Below are 13,949 nucleotides of genomic sequence, written 5' to 3' on the forward strand. Positions count from 1 at the left end.
ATCAAAATATTGACTTCTACATCCTGATAGACCCATCTCCAGAAAACAGACAGGAGCTGAATGATATTTTGTAAGTTGATGTATCTCACATAAGGTCTTATTTTTAGAAAACCACAAATTTACTTATTTTTATATTTTTATGTCTCCCATAATAGCCCCTTATCATTTCTGTGATATAAATACTTAGAGAATCGAAGTTTAATGAGAAGTTTTGTGTTCAATAAACAAATGCATTTTGAGTACTGCATTGTGTATTGCTGTGTGTAATACTATACAAAATCATCATAGGATGGTAAAGGTATAGAAGACAGAAAAAGCATGAATTTTGTTTTCTCTGAGTAAATATACATTTGGACAAATGATAGAAAATCTGTGAAATAAAAAGAAGAAAGTAGTTCAAAGGAAAACCTAAAATATCCCACACTCAGTCAGTTCAGTTCAGTCACTCAGTCGTGTCCGAATCTTTGCGACCCCATGGAGAGCAGCACGCCAGGCATCCCTGTCCATCATCAACTCCTGGAGTCTACCCAAACCCATGTCCATCGAGTTGGTGATGCCATCCAGCCATCTCATCCTCTGTCGTCCCCTTCTCCTCCTACCCACAATCCTTCCCAGCATTAGGGTCTTTTCCAATGAGTCAACTTGTCGCATGAGGTGGCCAAGTATTGGACTTTCAGCTTACACTAGCTAATTCTAAATCCCTTGGAGTTTCTCAAAGCCAAGGTAAAATTGGTCAAAACCCCTATTAGGAGAGGATCTATCGTAGTAATTCCTATTATGCATGTTCGTGAAAGTGTTAAAGTGTTGCTTTAAAAGTGTGATCTATAGAAATGAATGAGGGTCAGTCAGTTCAGTTACTCAGTTGTGTCCAACTCTTGCAACCCCATGGACTGCAGCATGTCAGGCTTCACTGTCGATCACCAACTCCCGGAGCTTGCTCAAGCTCATGTCCATCAAGTCGATGATGCCATCCAAGCATATCATCCTCTGTCTTCCCCTACTCCTCTTGTCTTCATTCTTTCCCAGCATCAGGGTATTTTCAAATGAGTCAGCTCTTTGCATCAGGTGGTCAAAGTATTGGAGCTTCAACTTCAACATCAGTCCTTCCAATGAACATTCAGGACTGATTTCCTTTAGGATGGACTAGTTGGATCTTTTTGTAGTCAAGCTTAAAACGAATTTAAAAAAAATCTAAAAGTCATAAAATTCCATGCTTATTTTACCTGTATCAATGGACATGAGTTTGAGTAAACTCCAGGAATTGGTGACCGACAGAGGCCTGGCATGCTGCAGTCCATGGGGTAGCAAGGAGTCTAATATGACTGAGTGAACTGAAAACATCAAATTGACTGTTATAAAATAAATAAATAAAACCTCTTTTTTTCCATGCTTTGTGTATTTTGGGCATTGGGATAATTAAATTTTAGAGTAACTGGAGCAAGAAAAAAATGTTATCATGACAAGATGTACAAAAAACACATTTAAGAAATTTATTTTATTATAATCATAGATTTAGTGGTGATTATAGTATGGAAGTGGGCTTCTGCAGCTGAATCAATGAATTTTGGGGATAATGGATTTTACTCATACTTTTTATGGTTTTCTAAAGAATTGCTTTCAAAAGTTCATTTTAAATGAAGGCACAACATTAATTTGATTCAAAGAACAATAAATCAGTAGACAATATGGTGTTAAAAAGCTTAATGGGCACTATTAGTTTTCTTCATTGATCTACCATGCTATTAATATTCACAGTAATTATAAAGTAGGTGCATGGATAACAAAATCCAGTCAATAGATACAAGTGTGCAAATTTCAACTTTCATTTGATCAAAGAAAATAGACTGCAGTGCTTTTAATTGTTCTTATCATTTTCATTAAAGGGCATATTTATGAATATTTTTCTTCTGGTTTTTAAGAGAAGTACAAATCTTCATTATAGTTTCCACTTTTGTTAGTTACTCCATTTATTTGTGTAACTCCTAACATTATTGCAAAGTGATGAAATACTCATTGCATTTGCATATGAACAAGACTTTTTAGGAGCTGCATTAAATATATTCACTTTCCACCTCTCCCTTCCAAAGCCTCACTGGCTTTCAGCTGCCTTCAGAATAGACATGGAAACTTATCCTGAAGCTGAAAGCCTTTCATTAGCAGTTTTCTATGTTCTTTCATGAATTCACCTCCCCTCCTCTCCTGGTCTAACCAGTGCTCTGAAGTCAAATTCACTTTATAAACATGCCGAGGTCATCCCTGGGATGTGACTTTTTCCTCAGCCCCATTTCCTCTCCACTTTTCCCTGGAGACACATCAACCCAACTCCCTCAATAAACCATTCCCTCATTCTCTGCTGTCCTTTTCATTTTTCTGTAATGTTTGGAATTTCTTTTTCATCCTTTTATCTGCTTTGTAAATTACACTCCACTTATTCTCTGCAGGGGTCAGAGCATGTGGCTTTTCATATCCCCAGATCCTAGCCTAGTAGTCTAGAGATGCTCAAGAAACAGACACTCATATCTTTAGGCAGTCTGAAGTTTGTTTGCTTCTTGAAACAAATTCTAACATTGAAATGTGTGTTTGGCAGATAACATTTACCTGCTTATTAACAGAGTGAATTGAGGATTATTTCTTTCATCCAATTGCTTACTATAGTATAACCTAAATTCTAGGTTAATAAATTTCCCAATAATTAAAATATTATCTATATATAATGTTCTTCATAGCATTTCTGAAATCATTAATTTTTTAAACTCATAGAATATTTTATTTAAAAGACTACAGAAATAATTTGATCAAACTATTAATATCTATGAATGATAAAGTTAAGAGCAATCAAGTAATATAATAATGGCTAGAATTTAGGTCTCCTCAATAGAAAAATAGCCAAAAAAGTGCAAATCACTCAGTTGTGTCCGACTCTTTGTGACCCTATGAACTGTATAGTCCCTGGAATTCTCCAGGCCAGAACACTGGAGTGGGTAGTCTTTCCCTTCTCCAGGGGATCTTCCCAACCTAGGGATACAACCAAAGTCTCCTGTATTGCAGGCAGATTCTTTACCATCTGAGCCACAAGGAAAGCCCATGAATATTGGACTGGGTAGCTTATCCCTTCTCCAGCAGATCTTCCCGACCCAAAATTGAACCAGGGTCTCCTGCATTGAAGGGAAATTTTTTTTTTTTTTTAACCAACTGAGCTATCAGGGAAGCCCAAAGTAAAGAATAATAAGTCAGTAATCAATGTATTTAAAATGTATAACCAACAAGGACCTATTGTATAACATAGGGAACTCTGCTCAATGTTATGTGGCAGCCTAGGTGGTAGGGGAGTTTGGGTGAGAACAGCTACATGTATATGTATGATTGAGTCCCTTGAAATTATTACAACATTATTAATTGGCTATACTGGGATACAAAATAAAAAGCTCAAAAGAAAAAAAAAAGAATAATAAATCAGCAAAATACTAAAATAAAACATAAATGTTTTATAAAGTGAAGGTGGTGATGGATTGTAACTGAACAATAATGATTTGTAATTGATCCACATTCACCTCACATCATTTTTAGGTACAGAAATAATATAAGCCATGCAAAATTTTACAGAGCAAATAAACAGCAAGTCCATCCACCAATTTTATATAGAGATGTTTTGATAACTGTAAACAATAAACAAATAAACTTGAAGTAACAATCTAGTGTAGGTATGGAGCCTTTTAGTTGCTACTTTAGTTGCTACTGCAGTGATTACTATGTTTTCATTTATTAGATACTTAATCATACATGAATCATAGCCTTGTCTAACTCAATGAAACTTTGAGCCTTGCCATGTAGGGCCACCCAAGATGGACAGGTCATGGTGGAAAGTTCTGTCAAAATGTAGTCCACTAGACAAGGGAATGGCAAACCATTTCAGTATTCTTGCCTTGAGAACCTCACACACTCTATGAAAAGACAAAAGGATATGATACTGAAAGATGAACTCACTAGGTCAGTAGCTGCCTAATATGCAACAGGAGAAGAGTGGAGAAATAGCTCCAGAAAGAATGAAAAGGCAGAGCCAAAGCAGAAACAATGCCCAGTTATGGATATGACGGATGATGGACTTAAAGTCTGATGATGCGAAGAACAGTATTGCATAGGAACCTGGAATGTTAGGTCCATGAATCAAGGTAAATTAGAAGTGATCAAAGAAGAGATGGCAAGCATGAACATCAATATTTTAGAAAGTGGTGAACTAAAATGGACTGGAATGGATTAATTTAATTCAGATGACCATTATATCTACTACTGTGGACAAGAATTCCTTAGAAGAAATTGAGTAACCCTCATAGTCAACAAAAGACTCTGAAATGCAGTACAAGGGGGCAAACTCAAAAATGACAGAATGATCACAGTTAGTTTCCAAAGGAAATCATTCATTACTACAGTAATCCAAGTCTATGCCCCAATTACTAATGCTTAGAAGCTTAAGTTGAACAGTTCCATGAAGACCTACAAGACCTTCTAGAACTAACACCCTAAAAAGACGCCCTTTTCATCATCAGGTCAGATCAGTTGCTCAGTCATGTCCAACTCTTTGCGACCCAATGAATCACAGCATGCCAGGCCTCCCTGTCCATCACCAACTCCCAGAGTTCACTGAGAGTCATGTCCATTGAGTCAGTGATGCCATCCAGCCATCTCATCCTCTGTTGTCCCCTTCTCCTCCTGCCCCCAATCCCTCCCAGCTTCAGAGTCTTTTCCAATGACTCAACTCTTCACATGAGGTGGCCAAAGAACTGGAGATTCAGCTTTAGCATCATTCCTTCCAAAGAAATCCCAGTCCTTCAGAATGGACTGGTTGCATCTCCTTGCAGTCCAAGGGACTCTCAAGAGTCTTCTCCAACACCTCAGTTCAAAAGCATCAATTCTTTGGCACTCAGCCTTCTTCACAGTCCAACACTCACATCCATACATGACCACTGGAAAAACCATAACCTTGACTAGACGGACCTTTGTTGGCAAGGTAATGTCTCTGCTTTTGAATATGCTATCTAGGTTGGTCCTAATTTTCCTTCCAAGGAGTAAGTGTCTTTTAATTTCATGGCTGCAGTCACCATCTGCAGTGATTTTGGAGCCCAGAAAAATAAAGTCTGGCACTGTTTCCACTGTTTCCCCATCTATTTCCCATGAAGTGATGGGACTGGATGACCTTCGTTTTCTGAATGTTGAGCTTTAAGCCAACTTTTTCACTCTCCACTTTCATCTTCATCAAGAGGCTTTTTAGTTCCTCTTCACTTTCTGCCATAAAGGTGGTGTCATCTGCATATCTGACGTTATTGAGATTTCTCCCAGCAATCTTGATTCCAGCTTGTGTTTCTTCCAGTCCAGCGTTTCTCATGATGTACTCTGCATATAAGTTAAATAAACAGGGTGACAATATACAGCCTTGAAGAACTCCTTTTCCTATTTGGAACCAGTCTGTTGTTCCATGTCCAGTTCTAACTGTTGCTTCCTGACCTGCATACAAATTTCTCAAGAGGCAGATCAGGTTGTCTGGTATTCCAATCTCTTTCAGAATTTTCCAGTTTATTATGATCCCCACAGTCAAAGGTTTTGGCATAGTCAATAAAGCAGAAATAGATATTTTTCTGGAACTCTTTTACTTTTTCCATGATCCGGAGGATGTTGGCAATTTGATCTCTGGTTCCTCTGCCTTTTCTAAAACCAGCTTGAACATCAGGAAGTTCACGGTTCACATATTGCTGAAGCCTGGCTTGGAGAATTTTGAGCATTACTTTACTAGTGTGTAAGATGAGTGTAATTGTGTGGTAGTTTGAGCATTCCTTGGCATTGCCTTTCTGTGGGGTTGGAATGAAAACTGACCTTTTCCAGTCCTGTGGCCACTGCTGAGTTTTCCAAATTTGCTGACATCATAGGGGACTAGAATCCAAAAGTAAGAAATCAAGAGATACCTGGAGCAACAGGCGAATTTGCCCTTGGGGTACAAAATGAAGCAGAGCAAAGGCTAACAGAGTTTTGCCAAGAGAATGGACTGGTCATAGCAAACAATCTTTTCCAACAACAAAAGCGATGACTCTGCACATTGATATCACCATCTGGTCAATATTGAAATTAGATTGTTTATATTCTTTGCAGCCTCAGATAGAGAAGTTCTATACATCAGTAAAAACAAGACTGGGAGCTGACTGGCTCAGATAATGAACCCCTTATTGCAAAATTCAGACTTAAATTGAAGAAAGTAGGGAAAACCACAAGACCATTCAAGTATGACCTAAATAAAACCCTTTATGATTATACAGTGGAACTGACAAATAAATTGAAGGGATTAGATCTGATAGAAAGAGTGCCTGAAGAACTATGGGTAGAGGTTTATGACATAGTACAGGAGGCATTGATCAAAACCATCCCCAAGAAAACTAATGTAAAAAGGGAAAATGGCTGTCTGAGGAGGCCTTACAAATAGCTGAGAAAATAAGAGGGAAAGGCAAAGGAGAAAAGGAAAGATATATTCATCTGAATGCAGAGTTCCAAAGAATAGCAAGGAGAAATAAGAAAGCCTTCTTAAGAGATTAGTGCAAAGCAATAGAGAAAAAAACAGTAGAATGGGAAAGACTAGAGATCACTTTAAGAAAATTAGAGATACCAAGGGAAGATTTAATGCAAATATTGGCACAATAAAGGACAGAAAGGGTATGGACCTGATAGAAGAGGAAGATATTAAGAGGTGGCAAGTATATCTTAATGATCCAGATAACCAAGATGGTGTGATCACTTATCTAGAGCCAGACATCCTAGAATGTGAAACCAAGTGGGCCTTAGGAAGCGTCACTACAAATAAAGCTAGTGGAGGTGATGGAATTCCAGCTGAGCTATTTCAAATCCTAAAATACAATGCTGTGAAAGTGTTGCACTCAATATGCTACCAAATTGCAAAACTCAGCAGTGGCCACAAGACTGGAAAAGGTCAGTTTTTATTCCAGTCCCAAAAAAGGGTAATCTCAAATAATATTCAAACTACCACCCAATTGCACTCATTTCACTTGCCAGCAAAGTAATACTCAAAATTCTCCAAGCCAGGCTTTAACAGTACACGAAGCAAGAATTTCTAGATGTTCAAGTTGGATTTAGAAAAGGCAGATGAACCAGAGATCGAATTCCCAACATCAATTGGATCATAGAAAAAGCACGAGAATTTCAGAAAAAAACATCTACTTCTGTTTTATTGACTGCACCAGAGCCTTTGACTATGTGGATCACAACAAACTGTGGAACGTTCTTAAAGAGATGGGAAAAATAGACCACCTGACCTGCCTCCTGAGAAATCTGTCTGCAAGTAAAGAAGCAACAGTTAGAACTGGACATGGTATAATAGACTGGTCCAAAGTTGGAAAATGAGTACACCAAGCTCTATATTGCCACCCTGCTTATTTAACTTATGTACAGAGTACATTCTGTGAAATGCCAGGCTGGATGAAGCACAAGCTGGAGTCAAGTTTGCCAGGAGAAATATCAATAACTTCAGATATGTAGATGAAAACACGCTTATGGCAGAAAGCTAAGAGGAACTAAGGAGTCTCTTGATGAAAGTGAAAATAGAAAATGAAAAGCAGGCTTAAAAATCAACATTCAAAAAATTGAAAATCATGGCATCTGGCCCCATCATTTCCTGACAAATAGATGGGAAACTATGGAAACAGGGAAAGACTTTATTTTTTGGCCTCCAAAATAACTGCAGATGGTGACTGCATGAAATTAAAAGACCCTTAGTCCTTGGAAGAAAAGCTATGGACAACTGACACAGCATATTAAAAAGCAGATACATTACTTTGCCAACAAAGGTCCATCTAGTCAAAGCTATGGTTTCTCCAATAGTCATGTATGGATGTGAGAGTTGGACCATAAAAAAACCTCAGCACAGAAGTATTGATGCTTTTGAACTATGGTGTTGGAGAGGACTCTTGAGAGTTCCTTGGACTGCATGGAAATCCAACCAGTCAATTCTAAAGGAAATCAGTCCTGAATATTCATTGCAAGGAACCACGCTGACACTGAAGCTCCAATACTTTAGCCTCCTGATGTGAAGAATAGACTCATTGGAAAAGACCCTGATGCTGGGAAAGATTGAAGGCAGGAGGAGATGGGGATGACAGAGAATCAAATGCTTGGATGGCATCACCGACTCAGTGAACATGAATTTGAACAAGCCCCAGGAGTTTGTGATCTACAGGAAAGCCTGTTATGCTGCAGTACATGGGGTCGCAAAAGAGTCAGTCAGACACGACTGAATGACTGAACTGAACTGAATCTTATTGGATCCACTGGCTTACTTACCTAAAGGTGAATCCAGCTGGAAAAACAGCATCTGCAGCACCACAGTCCAGGACTCTCAGAGAAAACTCAGATTGGATAAGAAGAAACTATGAGACTGTTTTTCCTCCAAGGATGCTTCCTGGAACAACTTTAGATCTTAGAAAAGCAAAAACATTTCTCACATGAAATAAACTAGTTTGGAATATATTTAAATTCCCTCACAATTAAAAAAAAAAAAAACTATTCTCCTGGAAGTTTAGAATGTTTTGAAATTTCAAGTATTGCTTGTTAGTACTCTTCCTATTAATATTTGAAATTATTTTGAAAACCTAAATCAAAACACAAAAATTTAAACCTAATGTTTCCTTGTTTGAAAATGATACAAGCTGTATGAAGTCAACTTTTTAAAAAGTTTTAGGGTATTATGAAAGTGAACTAGAAATCTAACTACATTTGGTGCATCCCAGTGGACATAGAAGATTTTTGCTCCCTTTAAATTAAATGTGTCCTATTATATTTATTTTTTTAAATTTTCTTTCTTTCTTCTTATTATTTTTTAATGCATGGAAGTTATTTTCTTTCTTTCTTTTTTTTTTTACCTTTACAATATTGCATTGGTTTTGCCATACATCAACACGAATCCACCATGGGTGTACACGTGTTCCCCATCCTGAAGTCCCCTCCCACCTCCCTCCACATACCATCCCTCTGGGTCAACCCAGTGCACCAGCCCCGAGCATCCTGTATCATGCATCGAACCTGGACTGGTGATTCATTTCACATATGATATTACACATGTTTCAATGCCATTCTCCCAAATCATCCCGCCCTCTTCTTCTCCCACAGAGTCCAAAAGACTGTTCCATACATCTGTGTCTCCTTTGCTGTCTCACATACAGGGTTATCATTACTATCTTTCTAAATTCCATATATATGTATTATTATACTGTATTGATGCTTTTTTAAACTTCATGTTTTATAAAAATAGCTCATCATAATGCATCTAGTGATCTCTACACAGATAAACAAACTTATGTGGCTGACTTCTGTGTAAAAATCATAGTTTGCTTTAGAATATGAATCCTTTCGTCATTTTAACCACTTTGTTGCCTCTTCATATGATATCATATCATTTTACCAAAACCTGACAAAGATGCCACAAAAAAGGAAAACTACAGGCCAATATCACTGATGAACATAGATGCAAAAATCCATAACAAAATTCTAGCAATCAGAATCCAACAACACATTTAAAAGATCATACATTGTGACCAAGTGGGCTTTATCCCAGGGATGCAAGTATTCTTCAATATCCACAAATCAATCCATGTAATACACCACATTAACAAATTGAAAAATAAAAGCATATGATTATCTCAATAGATGCAGAGAAAGCCTTTGACAAAATTCAACATCCATTTATGATAAAAAAAAAAAAAAAAGTCTCCAGAAAGCAGGACTAGAAGGAACACACCTCAACATAATAAAAGCTATATATGACAAACCCACAGCAAACATTATCCTCAATAGTGAAAAATTGAAAGCATTTCCCATAAAATCAGGAACAAGACAAGGGTGCCCACTCTCATCACTACTATTCAACATAGTTTTGGAAGTTTTGGCCACAGAAATCAGAGCAGAAACAGAAATAAAAGGAATCCAAATAGGAAAAGAAGAAGTAAAACTCTCACTGTTTGCAGATGACATGATCCCCTACATAGAAAACCCTAAAGACTTCATCAAAAAAATTACTAGAACTAATCAGTGAATATAGTAAAGCTGCAGGATATAAAATCAATACACAGAAATCCCTTGTATTCCTATACACTAATAACGAGAAAATAGAAAGAGAAATTAAGGAAACAATTCTATTCACTATTGCAATGAAAAGAATAAAATACTTAGGAATATATCTACCTAAAGAAACGTGCTTTTGAACTGTGGTGTTGGAGAAGACTCTTGAGAGTCCCTTGGACTGCAAGGAGATCCAACCAGTCCATTCTGAAGGAGATCAGTCCTGGGTGTTCTTTGGAAAGACTGATACTAAAGCTGAAACTCCAATATTTTGGCCACCTCATGCGAAGAGTTGACTCATTGGAAAAGACTCTGATGCTGGGAGGGATTGGAGGCAGGAGGAGAAGGGGACAACAGAGGATGAGATGGCTGGATGGCATCACTGACTTGATGGACATGAGTTTGGGTGAACTCTGGGAGCTGGTGTTGGACAGGGAGGCCTGGTGTGCTCCGATTCATGGGGTTGCAAAGAGTCGGACACGACTGACAGACTGAACTGAATTGAACTGAAAGAAACAAAAGACCTATATATAGAAAACTAGAATCTGCCATGTTCATAGCAGGCTTTGGTACTCTGAAGAAACCAAAACAAACAAAAAGATATCAACTACCTGAAGTTTTCCCTAACTTTATGTTTGCCACACTTCATATACCAAAAAAAGTTAAAACCAAATATTTATTATTCTCTCAAAAGAATACCTAACATAAGGAAAATACTTGAAACACATTTGTCGACTTAAATTTAATCCAAGAATTAAAACTGAAATATTCAGTAATGATTTTCATTAGAAATCTTGAACTTTAACATTTTTATATATTTATACAGTATATTTCATTAGAAAGATACTTTAAAGATGTAAAATTATGCTTTTTACAGAATACAAAGAGTTTCAAAACATTAAAAGTCCTCTTTTATGCCTTTAGCATTAGAGTAATCATATCCCCAAAAATGCTATATCAAATTTTTAAATCTAATTTTGGAAAGTTATCTATAAAACTGTATTTTAGCACTGTGCAGAAAACATGCAAAATAAAAGTAGGCAGCTTGGCAGAATTCCCTGCTGGTCTAGTGGTTAGGCCTCTGTGCTTTCACTGCCAAGCGCCTGGGTTCTATCCCTCCTCAGATAACTAAGACCCTGCAAGCTATGTGCTGTGGCCCAAAAGACAAGGTAGATTTTGCCATTTAAATTTAATGCAAGCCATACAGAATTTGACAGTTACAAATAAAGAAATATTGACCCCGGTGACTGCAATGCTCTTACCTGTATTGCATTCATCCCCTTCAGAAAGAGATTGGAAAACACAGAACTTAGTTTGCAAGGTAATTGGAATCTGTTGTCATTCCCATGAAAGAGATACTGACAAATATTAAAAGGTATTTTTCTTCCAATTTTTTTTCTGAATTTTGAATTTTAATTTAACAGAAAGTAGGACATAGAAATATAGTATCATTTCTTTTCATAAAGAAGCAGATAAATTGAAAAGGAAATAGGATCAAAGGTAATAACAAAAGAAATCTAATATTCCCCAAACAATTCTGTGAATATAAAATATAAAGTATAAAATGTGATATTATAGATTATAGCCATTGTATAATTGGGCTTTGAGAATATGAAATGCCTATTTGTTGCTATTGTTTTTATGTAGTATTTTACATTACTCTCATTTTAGAATGACATGAACATCAAAAATTTCCCCTAAAATAGGGAGACCCTATATTTAATTTTCTTTTTTTCTTTTTTTAAATATAAATTTATTTATTTTAATTGGAGGTTAATTACTTTACAATATTGTATAGGTTTTGCCATACATCAACATGAATCCACCACAGGTATACACGTGTTCCCCATCCTGAACCTCCCTCCCTCCTCCCTCCCTGTACCATTCCTCTGGGTCATCTCAGTGCACCAGCCCCAAGCATCCAGTATCATGCATCAAACCTGGACTGGCGATTCGTTTCTTATATGACATTATACATGTTTCAATGCCGTTGTCCCAAATCATCCCACCCTCTCCCTCTCCCACAGAGTCCAAAAGACTGGTCTATACATCTGTGTCTCTTTTGCTGTCTTGCATACAGGGTTATCGTTACCATTTTTCTAAATTCCATATATACGCATTAGTATACTGTATTGGTGTTTTTCTTTCTGGCTTACTTCACTCTGAATAATGGGCTCCAGTTTCATTCATCTCATTAGTACTGATTCAAATGTATTCTTTTTGATGGCTGCATAATACTTCATTGTGTATATGTACCATTGCTTTCTTATCCATTCATCTGCTGATGGATATCTAGGTTGCTTCCATGTCCTGGCTATTATAAACAGTGTTGTGATGAACACTGGGGTGCATGTGTCTCTTTCAGTTCTGGTTTCCTCAGTGTGTATGCCCAGCAGTGGGATTGCTGGGTCAAAAGGCAGTTCTATTTCCAGTTTTTTAAGGAATCTCCACACTCTTCTCCACAGTGGCTGTACTACTTTGCATTCCCACCAACAGTGTAAGAGGGTTCCCTTTTCTCCACACCCTCTCCAGCATTTATTGCTTGTAGACTTTTGGATCGCAGCCATTCTGACTGGCATGAAATGATACCTCATTATGGTTTTGATTTGCATTTCTCTGATAATGAGTGATGTTGAGCATCTTTTCATGTGTTTGTTAGCCATCTGTATGTCTTCTTTGGAGAAATGTCTGTTTAGTTCTTTGGTCCATTCTTTTAATCAAACAGGGAAGTAGAATTTATAACAGGTTACTTAAAATTGGAAACATAGCTTAAAACAAAGATGGTATGCTTATATATGTGTATGTGTTATAAACACAGGTGAAATACATTTGATGAACATATTCACATGGAAATTATTCAAACTGAAGGCACAATTGAATTAATGTGTAATGGAGAACAACAATAAATTTAAATATTTTTTTCATATTTGCACATTGATGTTTAATTATGATGTTTCTTTGAGTTGCCATGTCTTTATTCCATTACAGCTATGTTTAGGAATAAATGTAAGGTTTTATGAAATCTTCTATTTCCCCCAAGTTCTCAAGTTGAGCATTTTTGCATTATGATAGATGCCAAGACTAGGATTTTATGCTAGGACCTGACTGTATTTCTTATGAAATTTAAAAATTGCTTCATAAAGTTTAAAATAATTATTTTTGATTATGAACATTGTCCAAATTTAATATTTAACACAATTCAGATCAGCTTGCTATAATAATGATGGTTTATTAGTCTTTCTTTTAATTAAAGAATAAAAACATACGTATAAAAGCCTTTAAACAAATGGTTGCCTTTTTAAATTACTTACACTTGCACATGAAAATAAAATATGAATTCAGTATTAGCTTTTGAAACACTATGGGATTTGGTTCTGTTTATTCTCTGTGTACCATTTTGCTACCAATTACACTGAATTGCTTTAGAATAAATAATAAAATTATTTCTAATGAAAACTCAATTTTTTCCCCAAAACTTGTGTAGAAAAATTTTATTTTGATTTGCCACAATTGTATTTTTACCTGTTGCATTTTAAAACCAATATAAACATGAAGGTTATCTCACTGGAAAGGTTAGTGATAAATAAAGAGTTATTAAAGTAATCCTTAAGATAATAGCTCCTGAATGTGGCAAGAAAAGGGAAGGAAGGAAAGAAGGACAGGGAAGGCAGAGAGAAGAGGAAGTAAAGAAAAGGAATGGAGGGGAAAGTAGAAAGGGAAAGGGAGGAAGAGAGAGGAAAAGAAGGCAAAAAAAAAAAAAAAAAGGAAAGGAAAAAATTCAAAAATAAACACCAATGTGAGTTCTGAGAGAGAGAGAGAGAGAGAGAGAGAGAGAGAGAGAG

This window comes from Bos taurus, chromosome 16, assembly GCF_002263795.3.
Source record: "Bos taurus isolate L1 Dominette 01449 registration number 42190680 breed Hereford chromosome 16, ARS-UCD2.0, whole genome shotgun sequence".
NCBI lineage: Eukaryota > Metazoa > Chordata > Mammalia > Artiodactyla > Bovidae > Bos > Bos taurus.